At 45.3% G+C, this 12065-nt stretch overlaps 1 protein-coding gene across 1 annotated transcript in view; it reads right to left on the bottom strand.

Annotated features, from left to right (window-relative positions):
- The window catches only part of PREP (prolyl endopeptidase), a 125924-nt gene that overhangs the window by 55684 nt on the left and 58175 nt on the right, over positions 1-12065 (bottom strand). The gene's annotated exons all lie outside the window — the stretch shown is intronic.

The raw sequence follows: 12065 nt of genomic DNA, 5'->3' as shown, positions 1-12065 counted from the left end.
CTTCCCCCCGTTGGTTCACTCCCCAAATGGCCACTACAGATGGCGCTGTGCTCATCCAAAGCCAGCAGCCAGGTGCTTCCTCCTGGTCTCCCATGCGGGTGCAGGGCCCAAGCACTTGGGCCATCCTCCACTGCCCTCCCGGGCCACAGCAGAGAACCAGACTGGAAGAGGAGCAACCAGGACTAGAACCCGATAGTCCTGTTAACTGCAGTAAGCAGTTAACCATATGGGATGCCGGCGCCACAGGCGGAGGATTAACAAAGTGAGACACGGCGCCGGTTCCTTGTTATTATTTTTTATTCAAAAGGCAGAGAGAGATAGTAGCAGAGTTCCTGTCTGCTGGTTCACTCCCCAAATGCTCTCAAGCTCAGCTGAAACTGGGAGCCAGGGACTCAATCCAAGTCTCCCACATGAGAGGCAGAGATTCAACTACTTGAGCCATTATTGCTGCCTCTTAGGTTCTGCATCTGCATTTGGAGCCAGGCACCAAACCCAAGTACTCTGATGTGAGCTGCAGATATTTTAACCATTCAGCTAAATACACACCTTATCTCAATGACTGTCAACTGTTTACTGCTAATTTCCCTTGAAACACTATCTGCTGGAATTCTTGGAGGCCTGGGTTGAAATGGCACTCTTCCAGAGATTTGTACTTCCTTCTGCTTACCTCTTGGGATACCGCCTAGCCTGGAGCACATTGAATTCTTGGCAGGAGGAATTCTGGACCTCAAAGGCACAACCCAGTCACCACGCACCCAGGTGAAGGTCAGCCTTCCTTGTGCGTTAGGAGAGTGCATATCCTGTCTTCTCCCAGCCCGTAGTGCCAAAGTAAAGACAGACAGGTTTCCTCTCTGCACCTCCCAGCCCCACCTGGCTGGGCCCAGCAGGTTCATCTACAAGTCACTGCCACACTGACTCTCAACCATGGAGAGCCACAGACTTTACCTCCCATCGCCCCTGCCTTGGCTAACTTTCAAGGACAGCCCAGCTTATACTCGAGGATGCCTGCTTTCATTTTGTCTTGGGTCTATGGCTTTCCTTCTCTTGAATCAACTTAGCAATGTATCTAAAAAGCTGTTTTACATCATTTCATAGTATTTCCATTGTTTCAACTGAGAGGTTTTTGGAGAATATAATCTGCTAGACTCCCACACAAGGTTAAATTCTGCATCTGAGCTACAATTTCATTTAATTTCTCAGTGACAAACTGCTAACCTCAAAAGACTACTCAGCAGGTGAACCATTCAAAGGTAATGGTATTGTGGCTTACACGAAGCAATGCTATAAAACAAAGAAAACTCCCAATACCTAAAACACACACACACACACACACACACACGAAGTAAAGATTAGCTAAAAATGCAAAATTTGAAGGCAATCAGAAAGGTCCCATTTGTTTATAATAAGAATGACAAAACAGAACTTTCTGGACTATGACATTTGTAGACACAGAATCTGGGTTCAGTGAAATGTCAGACTCCTTAACTGACATTATTCCCCTGACAACAAAGCATTTCCTGATGTGAAACCTTTCTGTTACAAAGTAACCCGGTTAGGGGCTCCGCCTGGAAAGGTCTTGCATCCAGTGGTATTTCAAGGACGCTCCCTGCCTCTGCCTCTCCTCACTGAAGTGTGTGCCAAAGCCAGAACACAACAAATTGCCTCCACACTGCTACTGAGTCAGGCCAGTCTCTCTCTCTCTCTCTCTTTTTTTTTTTTGACAGGCAGAGTGGACAGTGAGAGAGAGACAGAGAGAAAGGTCTTCCTTTTCTGTTGGTTCACCCACTAATGGCCGCTGTGGCCGGCGCACCGCGCTGATCCGAAGGCAGGAGCCAGGTACTTCTCCTGGTCTCCCATGGGGTGCAGGGCCCAAGCACTTGGGCCATCCTCCACTGCCCTCCCAGGCCACAGCAGAGAGCTGGCCTAGAAGAGGGGCAACCAGGACAGAATCCGACTCCCCGACCGGACTAGAACCCGGTGTGCCGGCGCCGCAGGTGGAGGATAAGACTAGTGAGGTCAGGCCAGTCTTAAGATGTGGTCCACTAAGTAACGAAGCTACAATGACTGCTAGAACAATAAAGAAGTTTGTGGTGTGACTTGCCGTCAAATTCTGAAGTATTAACCTTCACCAAAAACACGAGTCATAGACTCATTCAGAGTAAAGGACACAGCGGAATTCACATAAATCCTATTGTATAAAATAGTGTGGAAATTAGTGCAAAGTTCAGGCCCTCACGGGCTGGGACGCTGTAAAATTCTTTTGCTCTCCTGAAAGCTCGCTCCTCAGGGTTTTAGTAGAGAAATAATTTAAGAAGATATTCACTTGAACAAGCAGGTTCATTAACTTTTGCTACTCACAAGTTAGGACACTGTTAGTTTAAATGGAAATCAGGAAAGTTACTTCTAAGAACAGAGACATGGCTTAACTCTTAAACTACATCACTTTTTGCCTGCTTTCTCTGGAGTTGTTTTGTCTGAAAGCATGAACATTCATTTTTTAAAAAAATATTTATTTATTTATTTGAAAGTCAGAATACACAGAGAGAGAAGGAGAGGCAGAGAGAGGTCTTCCATTCGCTGGTTCACTCCCCAGCTGGCCGCAATGGCCAAAGCTGTGCCAATCTGAAGCCAGGAGCTTCTTCCAGGTCTCCCACATGGGCACAGGGGCCCAAGGACTTGGGCCATCTTCTACTGCTTTCCCAGGCCATAGCAGAGAGCTGGATCAGAAGAGGAGCAGCCAGGACTTGAACCAGCACCCATATGGGATGCTGGCACTGCAGGTGGTGGCTTTTCCAGCTACGCCACAGCACCGGCCCCAACGGGACCATTCATTCTGAAGCCAACAGAATTCAGTCTTCAAATCGCTCCACTTCCAAATTACATTTTCTTTTTATAAACTTGCTTCTTGGCGGGAACTGGTTTTGTTTGTTGAGTGAAGATTAACTTAAAATAAATCATCTTATGACTTTCCAGGAGCCAAGTCATCCTTTAGCTCTTTTCTTTGAAGATCATTAATGATACTAACTATATTTCACAGAAAATGTTGTAGAAGTCTCTAATCAAAGGAGTTAAAGTGACTGCAAAGCCTTGATGAGTCAAATGATAACAAATGTGCACTGGGTGTGGCCACGTGCTGACCCTGAGAGAGGGCAGAGGCTCTTCCGCTTCAATGAGCTTGGCAGCTGATCTGACTTGGATCCCACTCTGTAAACAGCACTGGGAGAGCGAGCTGGGCTCACCAGCCTGTTTCCTGGGGTAAGAATTTGTGCCTCTTCTAGGCTGTGAAGATTGAATGAATGGGGCCTGGCACTGTGGCACAGTAGGCTAAGCCTACTCCCACGGCATCTGCACCACATACAGGCGCTGGTTCGTGTCCCGGATACTCCACTTCCAATCCAGATCTCTGTCATGGCCTGAGAAAGCAGAAGATGGCCCAAGTCCTTGGGTCCCTGCACCCACGTGGGAGACCTGAAAGAAGCTCCTGGCTCCTGATCAGCTCAGCTTCACTGTTATGGCCATCCTGGGAGTGAACCAGAAGATGGAAGACCTCTCTCTCTGTCTCTACCTCTCTATGTAACTCTTTCAAATAAATATAATAGATCTTTAATTAAAAAATAATTCAGAGCCGGCGCCGTGGCTCAATAGGCTAATCCTCCACCTTGCGGCGCCGGCACACCGGGTTCTAGTCCCGGTTGGGGCGCCGGATTCTGTCCCGGTTGCCCCTCTTCCAGGCCAGCTCTCTGCTATGGCCAGGGAGTGCAGTGGAGGATGGCCCAGGTGCTTGGGCCCTGCACCCCATGGGAGACCAGGAAAAGCACCTGGCTCCTGGCTCCTGCCAGGATCAGCGCAGTGCGCCGGCTGCAGCGGCGGCCATTGGAGGGTGAACCAGCGGCAAAAGGAAGACCTTTCTCTCTCTGTCTCTCTCTCTCACTGTCCACTCTGCCTGTCAAAAAAAAAAAAAAAAAAAAAAAAAAATTCAATGACATATCTACATTTGTAGCCCAGAAACTGGCACACAGGAACTGCTACAAAAAGACATTTGCTGTTACTCCAAATAACCCTAGAGTACTTCAAGTGACAAAAATAAAACTGAACAAATGTGCTTCTGAACAGTACAATTCACTAAGAATGGACTTTTAAAACAGCACACAGCCACTTTCCTAGAAAATGGCCTTAAAAATCACTAATTTTAGAATTAGTATAAATAGGAAGATACTTAAGGTTCATAGAAAAAAATGAAATTGAAAGTATGAGTTTGTTTTGGTGCCAAAAAATCTGAAATCCATGTATATACTTTTCATAATACACATTTTCCGCATATTACAGAACAAAAAAAGTGTTTTGTTCCAAGAGATTTTTTGCACCCAAATAAACTCATGCTTCTAATAACATTTTCTATAAGCTTCCTGAAATATTCTCATGCTGATTTTATTATGGCTACTTTGTCTTTTATAACCAAATTTCTTATTTTGCTTTTGATTTTCATACTGTCTTTGGGTGTCTCCTTTCACTCTGAAACACCAGCTCTCTATCTTCTCCCAGAAGCCCTCCAACCCTGCTGGTCCAGCTTTTAATGCGCAGATGACCTTTGGAGAAGTCCTCTGCTTAAGGCTTCTCCAATGTTTATCTCCCCTGTTCCACTCCACCCACAAAGGATGCCCAATCCCACCAGGTGTGAACAAGAGTTGATATTGTCTCTGCTACCAAAAAACCAAACCAAACCAGGCCAAAACAAAAAGATCATTCCTCTTGCATTAGCCAGTGGTGGCTGAAGGAACAATTTTTACGTGTCTGACAAATACCAAATTTCCTTTTATAGGCCAGTGTTAGAATGTAGTTTAATTTCTTATGCAAGAGGAAGCCAGTTTTCTTCAATGATGCACAGGTATTACAATATGGACATGATAGATAAGTGGTGAAAATTTTATCAGTCTAAAGTAATCAAACAGCAAAACAGGAAGAATGACAGAGCCAGGCTGCTGCCAGTCTGGGTGAAGCGCAGGGTGGGCTAGTGTTTCCTTACAGGAATCCGCTACGTCAGCACCACTCACTCTTCTCCCAAACTAGCATCAATGCTGTCCCGTGAGAAGACCAGTTCCCCGCTTGGAAGAAGGGCATTAAGTTACTAAAAATGGGATTTCAGAATTAGTGATAATTCTTTCCACTTAACAACTGCTTCATAAGGGTTCTATTTTAAAACCTCTAACACAGGGACAAATGGTTGACCTCTTTTTGTTGCTAACTTATCCTATGATGTAGGGGGCTAAGATGACTGACCTACAGGAGAATGAACGAACTAAAAAAGGAAAGGAAACAAGTAAGAAACAAAACAGAGAGGGGAGAGAGCGGTTTACAGTTTCAAACTCTGGGGATGTCCCGAGCCTGAGCTGGGTCGGTGCACTGGGTCACAGCTCCTCTGCCACCCCCAGCAACAAGCTCTGACAGTCTCCACATCCATGGTCCACTGGGTGAGGAGTGCACCAAGGCCAGGCACTCAGGCTGTGCATCCCTCAATGGCCCATCATACATGTCTGCCTCCTAGGTACACTATTTACATAACCCTGCATTTAGAGTTAGCTTAAGTATATAGTATGAATATTCTTTATCCAAAACACTTGGGGCCAGAAGTGTTTTGGATTTCAGAACATTTGTATATGCATGATGAGATCTCCTGGGGGAGGGGACCCAAGTCTAAACACAAAACACATTAATGCTCCATATACACCTCAAACATATAGCTGGAAGGTAATTTTAAACACTATTCTTAATAACTATGTGCATGAAACAAACTTTGTATGCATGGAACCAGAGGTCAGGTACAGGATACTCCACTTGCGAAGTCATGTTGGTCCTCAAAGAGTTTCAGACTTTGGGACATTTGGATTACAAATTTTCAGACAGGTAGCTCACTCTATAGTTGCATATTCATATATTTATAAGGTATATTTATATATAATACATAGATTTATAAGGTATATGTTAACTTTTACATAAAAATTTTATAGGTCCACATATTTGAGGGAATAGAGATAGCTAATGTAGACACTGTGTGCAGGTTTATCGTAAATTTTGAATAAATATATAAACTATATATCCAAAATAGGATTATTTATATCAAACTTATGAGACAAGTATACTAGTATATATAATATATGTACTATATATACATATATATTTATAATTTAAAGGAAACAGTCTTGATTTAGAAAATGATAGAGAATTTAAGAAAATCCAGACAGAAATCGTGTTCTTAGAAGGTTCAGGATGATTACTTTCAGCTAATCTGCCGGCATGAATCACATTAAAATCACAGGAGTCAAGACGCAGCTGTCTCTGCTACCATGGAACCAATAAAATGTCACACTAGCCTGGTGTCCTTGCAACTTCTTCACTCCTTATCTGAAGCAAGCAACTGAAGAAGAGAAGCACGAATCTTCTGTCCAAACAATGTACAGGACTGGAGCTCACCATTTGCAGGGTTTAACAAAGGACAACGATCTAACGAAGGAGAAGCTAGGAGGCTACAGGGCAAAGGGTGGAAACACTCACACCACAGGGGGAGGAGGGCAGCTCACCAAGCGGAGCCACCTAAGCACGGAGCAGTTAAGGGGACGCCACCCAGAGCAAGGCTGACAAGGTGCCTGGCCTCACGCCGCTCCCGGGTCCGCCTGCAGTGTTTGTGTGCAGAGAGAGAGGGAGCAGAGGGGGCAACCGTACAGGGAAGGGGATGGACAGGAGGCATGCTCCTGGTAGCCTCCGAGGCAGAAGCCCCTCTTCCGAAATCAGAGCACGGCGACCCCGGACCCGTTCCTCTGGCAGCCGGTACGGGAAGGGGGTGCTGTACTCTCTGGGAAGACTCTGCCTTCTCTGTTTCCAGAGGTGAACAACTACATAAATGTGTAAGGCCCAGAAGACCCACCTCCTGACGGCCGGAGGGGGGTCCCGGGAACCAGCGGGTCACACGAGAGACGGAACCGGCTCCATCCAGCCTCTGCCGCGGGTAGTGGGGAAAGAACTCAAGTCATGGTTTGTGATGAATGCGGCCGCGCTACTCTCCGGTGGAGAGCCTGCAGCCGCGAGGGCTGGCACGGAAGCTCCCGGGGGGGAGAGGTCCCCTTCAACCCTTCGCGAGGCAGCAAGGAAGATGGTTAGCAAGCACAGCCACAGTCCAGAGAGACCCCAGTGCGGCTCGGCGGCCTCGGCTTTCCCCGGTCTGTACTTATGCAGTTTTTTTTCTCCCGTGGGCTGTACCTTTCCACGACGTTCAACTGCCCCTGGCCACTTTCTTATGCCCTTTGGGTTTCTCACTGCAAAACACATGCAGGCAGAGGCCTTCTTGGGAGATAGAAAAGTTGGGAAAGAACCACCTAGGCAATTTCCTGGTGTTTTAATAAAGACTGCTGATAATTCTCTCTGCCTTTCAGAGAAGAAAGATTAAAAGTCATAGCAGAAAGGGATACAGATTATCAAAATGGGTATATAGGTTTCAGTAACATACTATTAGAAGCTTCCTAACAGAGTTTAACTTCGTTACCAGTTATTCAAGTTTAACTAAGATTTAAGTTAACTAATCTGTTAACAGTATTTAAATTAAATGTTTTTCTTCCCCCTCCTTTAAAAAGGGTAACAAAACAGGAGAGTAGGTAGAGAAATCACAAGCAAATGGTGTTGGGAAGTGATCATGGTCTTCAAGCAGGCTTATAAACCTCCCATCTTTATTTTTTAAAGATTTATTTATTTGAAAGATTTACAGAGAGAGAGAGAGTGAGAGGAGAGTCAGAGAGATCAATCTTCTAGCTAGCAGCTGGTTCACTCCCCAGGCAGCTGCAACAGCCAGAGCTGGGCCAGGCCTAAGCCAGGAACTAGGAACTTCCTCTGGGTCTCCCACGTGGGCACAGGGGCCCAAGTACTCGGGCCATTTGCTGCTGCTTTCCCAGGTACATTAAAAGGGAGCCTAATTTTCAGTTGTCAGTCTATGGAACCAGACATTTTCCCTCATTGTCTCCCACTAAAGACGTATCTATTTGTGTTCTTTAATGACTAAAGGGCCATTTTTTTTTTTTAAATTATGAATCTGGTTTTACAAAAAAGTTAACATCAAAATTTGTGTTTAGAGCAACTTGATGATAAGCATGGCTTTTTTTTTTTTTTAAAGAATGTCTTTCTTGTACTTTTCTACGCCACCTAAAACCAAGCTGTGCTGATTACACACAAAAGAAAGAAGGAGGAACACTTGAGAATTCACTGGTTGCCAGGATCCCTGCTAAGCCTTTTTCTATGCATTTTTATTATTCCTCACAATTTCCACAGAAGTAGCTATTATTTACCCAATTGTAGACATGAAAATATTGAGAGACAGAGAGAACCAACTTTCTCAATGTCACCAGTTATTTAGTGGTGGGGCTGAGATATTAAAATTTAAATCTGATTTGAAAGCCTCATGATTGTCCCAATACATCCAACTGTAATGAACTGGAACAATTTATAAATTTGTATGACCATTCTCAATCTGCCGCCTTCCCATTTATAGATTAAATTTAATCTCTTCAATAGTTAAACTCACACACAGTACTCATTTCTTTTAACAGTCATCACCACGTCACTGACTCACAATGAACCACAGAGATCGATTAAAAAACAAACAAGATCTCTCTAATCCTGCTGCATTGCAACTGATCTCTGAACTAAAGTACAGAAAGCGATACCCATTTACTCAATCTCTACAACTGTCAAGTGCTTTCAGAATCTCAATACCACTATTGAAAAGAATAGCTATTCTGAAGTTTATGCTATCCACCAATTTCATGCCAGTAAAGCAATAATTTACAAAAGACATCAGGCCCAGTGCTGTACCTGGTACCCGGCAGCCATCACTGGCCACACGCTCCGAGTCCGTTCCATCTGTCAGCACACAGCTCGGCAGCTTTAAGTCTGCCTATCCTATTACTCATTTCAAACCCTGCCTTCACGTCTGCAGGACTTGACGTGCCTTCCCAAATGCCTCACCGCAGTCTAAACTCTGAGCCCTTTAGTAACGCTCTGAGAAAATGAAATTAGGAGAGCATCACCTCCTGTTTGTGCTGTTGCTCTCCCTGCAGCTTTGGGGAGCTCACTGTGATGCCTTTTTGGCTGGGCTGACGGACCAGGTGAATCAATCAAACACCCACCATTGAGGTGCTGCTGCGGGTGTAATGACAAGTCCACAATCAGTGACTTTCAGAGAGATTCTCCTTGGCAGTCAGGGCAGCTGACACAATCAGCCCTAACAAAGCCTTAGGGGCTGAGCCAGGGCTTCCCCATAGAAATTCCACATGAGGACGTGAGCTTTAGCCTGCCCATGCAGGTGCATTTACCTAACAACCTCCACCGCCACTTCTGGCAATCAGCTCTGACCATGTCCCTCCTGCTGCCTCTGCTCCTTTGGCCATTCATAAACTCTCAATAAAACACATTCATAAGCTCTCAATATCACACCCACACAAAATGCCTCGGAATAACTTTCCTAAGACATGCGCGGGCCCTATCTGACTCTGAGAGACATGGGCCCAAGTAAGTGTAGGTTTACACACAGCTCTGGTAGCTAGATTTATTTCCAGTCAAGACATGATAACCTTATTCCTTTGGAACACTTTTTTAAAAACAGAGAGAACAAACTGGAGAGTAAACATGGACAACATTTCCTGAGTTCTTCCTTCTCTAAGCTACACAGCAACCACCCTAGGAAGCGGAGAAAACTGCTGTCTAGTAACCAAGTCAAGATCTGCTTGTGAGGAGGGTCAGGAGCTGCCTTATTCTGCAAATGGGGTCTTAGGGTATACATGCATCATCTCTGTGACTTATGATTTACCTACCTGGCTTCTTTTTTCATTTTATTTTGTGAGAGGGATGGGGAGAGAGAAAAGAGAGAGGCACTCAGAGACAGAGACAGACTGCTCTCATTCCTTAGCTCAATCCCCAAAAATGCTCTCAAAGACCAAGGCTTGGCTAGGCTGGGAACTCAATCCAGGTCTCCCATGAAGGTGGCAGGGACCCAACTACTTGAGCCGGCACCTGTTGCCTCCCTTGGGTATACAATAAACAGAGAGCTGGCACTGAGAGCAGAGCAGAAACCAACCCAGGCACTCTGCCGATATGGGATTCAAGTGTCCCAGTCAACATCTTAACTGCTGCACCAACAGCCTGCCCTGTATGTATCTTGGTTTTCAGCACTAGTTCCTGGCTCATAATCCTCACAGCCTTGCTACTTCCTAATTTACTAGACTAGTCAGTTGAATGTACTTGGCCTTTTCCCTTGGCTTCTGCAGTCACTTCTGAGCAATGAAGGTGAAAGACAGTCTTCTGTTAGAATGCTGGAGGGCTTCAGGCTTCAGAAGCCAAAATCTCTCTCTGAGCCTCTCCTCCCTCATTTCACCTGTTCCTTTTTCTGTCCAAGACAAACCACAGACACTAGGGTTTCTTTCACTCCAAGGTGGGTAACAGTAACTAAAAATATTGCCCTACCCTTCCTGGGTCTTCCCCTCTTGGGGCTAGCCATAAAGAAATACTGCAACAGTAGATCCTAAGATGCCTCACTTCAGAAGGCGGCTTGCCCCATGCCTGGGAGAAAGGAATGCTGCAGAGAGAGGGTAAGAAAAACCCAGACAGATTCTGGCCTTGCTGGGTTCCCCACTCAGTCTCTCAGCCTTGGAGCTCATCCTCTCTGTTTATTCCCATTTCTCCATGGTGGTCCAAGCTTCTATAACCAAGTCTCCATACAAACCCAACGGGAAAGCACTGGAGAGCTCCTGTACAGCTGAACAGGTGCAGGCTCCCAGGCAGGGAGGACAGTGAACCCCGACTCCAGGAGGACCATGCTGCCCAGACCTCGCCTCGGTCACCTCTTTACCTGGCCGTTTATTTGTATCCTTTAAAACATCCTCTTCTAAACACATGTACCATAAATGTAACCAAGAATTCCCCCCAATGCTGTGAGCTGCTCTGGCCAATTAGTGGAGCTGCAGGAGAGGGTTGTGGGAACCACAACTGGTAGGTCAGAAGTTCCAGAGGTCCAGACCTGCTACTGGCATCAAAGTGAGGGCCAGTCCTTCACCCTGCGAGACCCCCACACATTTCAGGATCTCAAAAGCTATCTGGGTTGGGAGTATACAATAGGAAAACCCGAGTTTGTGTTTTTTTCTTCTGTATCTTCAGGTAGCCATGTAGGATGTCTTAGAAGATACCTCCTGTTTTTGTCTGTCATGTTCAAGGCTGTGCTGTCTAGGACTTTGTTTTTGAGGAACTAGTGAGCCTTTGTACTGTCTTCCTGCTGTAATCCCAATCTCTTAGCACCACACTGCTCTCTTCTCTAATGCTAAAATGGGGGCTGTGAGGAGAGGCAGGGATGCATAAAGACCAGATAATTAGGGAGAAATCAAAGGGGGTACCCTGGGTTTTGCCAGCACCAGTGAGTTTCCTCTCAAGTATTGCTTTCTTTTATTACAGTGGGTACAGCAGGAGCAGTGCAGTATGCGCATTTGCAATTGGAATTGAATCAACGAAGCAATCTGTATTGTTTAGTTTGTGAACTTTTCAAAGAACACAAAACAACCCAATCAAGGAAAGCCATAATGAAGTTATAAAGAGAATAGAAACAGTACTCTGTTGAGGAAGAACACTGCAAGTGGAAGTTGTAACAAAATGCAGAAAGAAACCTTTTTTGCTGTTGCTACAGCTTATTATTAAGTTATTACAGCTGTTATTATTGTTGTCATTATAGCAACACCACCAGTACTGTACATTTTGGAAATCTGTGTCACTTGTCCCCAATATGCATTTATTTCACCAGTACACAATATAATTGTGTTCTGAGTGCCAGTGGGATAGCTTAGGGAACTGGGAAATTTTAGCAGAGTAAACGGTACAGCTGAAAAGTTTTAATGCTGCTGTCAGTGCTGGCTTGGAAGAGAAGTTGGGAGAGAATAACATTACAAAGGATCCAACTCCTGAAGTTGTGACTCGCTGGTTTTATGCTTACCAACACAATATGCAAGACCCTGGGAAACACAAGCAAGCTGTCACTGTGCACA

Source organism: Oryctolagus cuniculus, chromosome 5, assembly GCF_964237555.1.
Source record: "Oryctolagus cuniculus chromosome 5, mOryCun1.1, whole genome shotgun sequence".
Taxonomy (NCBI): domain Eukaryota; kingdom Metazoa; phylum Chordata; class Mammalia; order Lagomorpha; family Leporidae; genus Oryctolagus; species Oryctolagus cuniculus.
The sequence above is the reverse complement of the archived record's forward strand: the minus strand, read 5'-3'. Positions and strand labels throughout refer to the sequence as shown.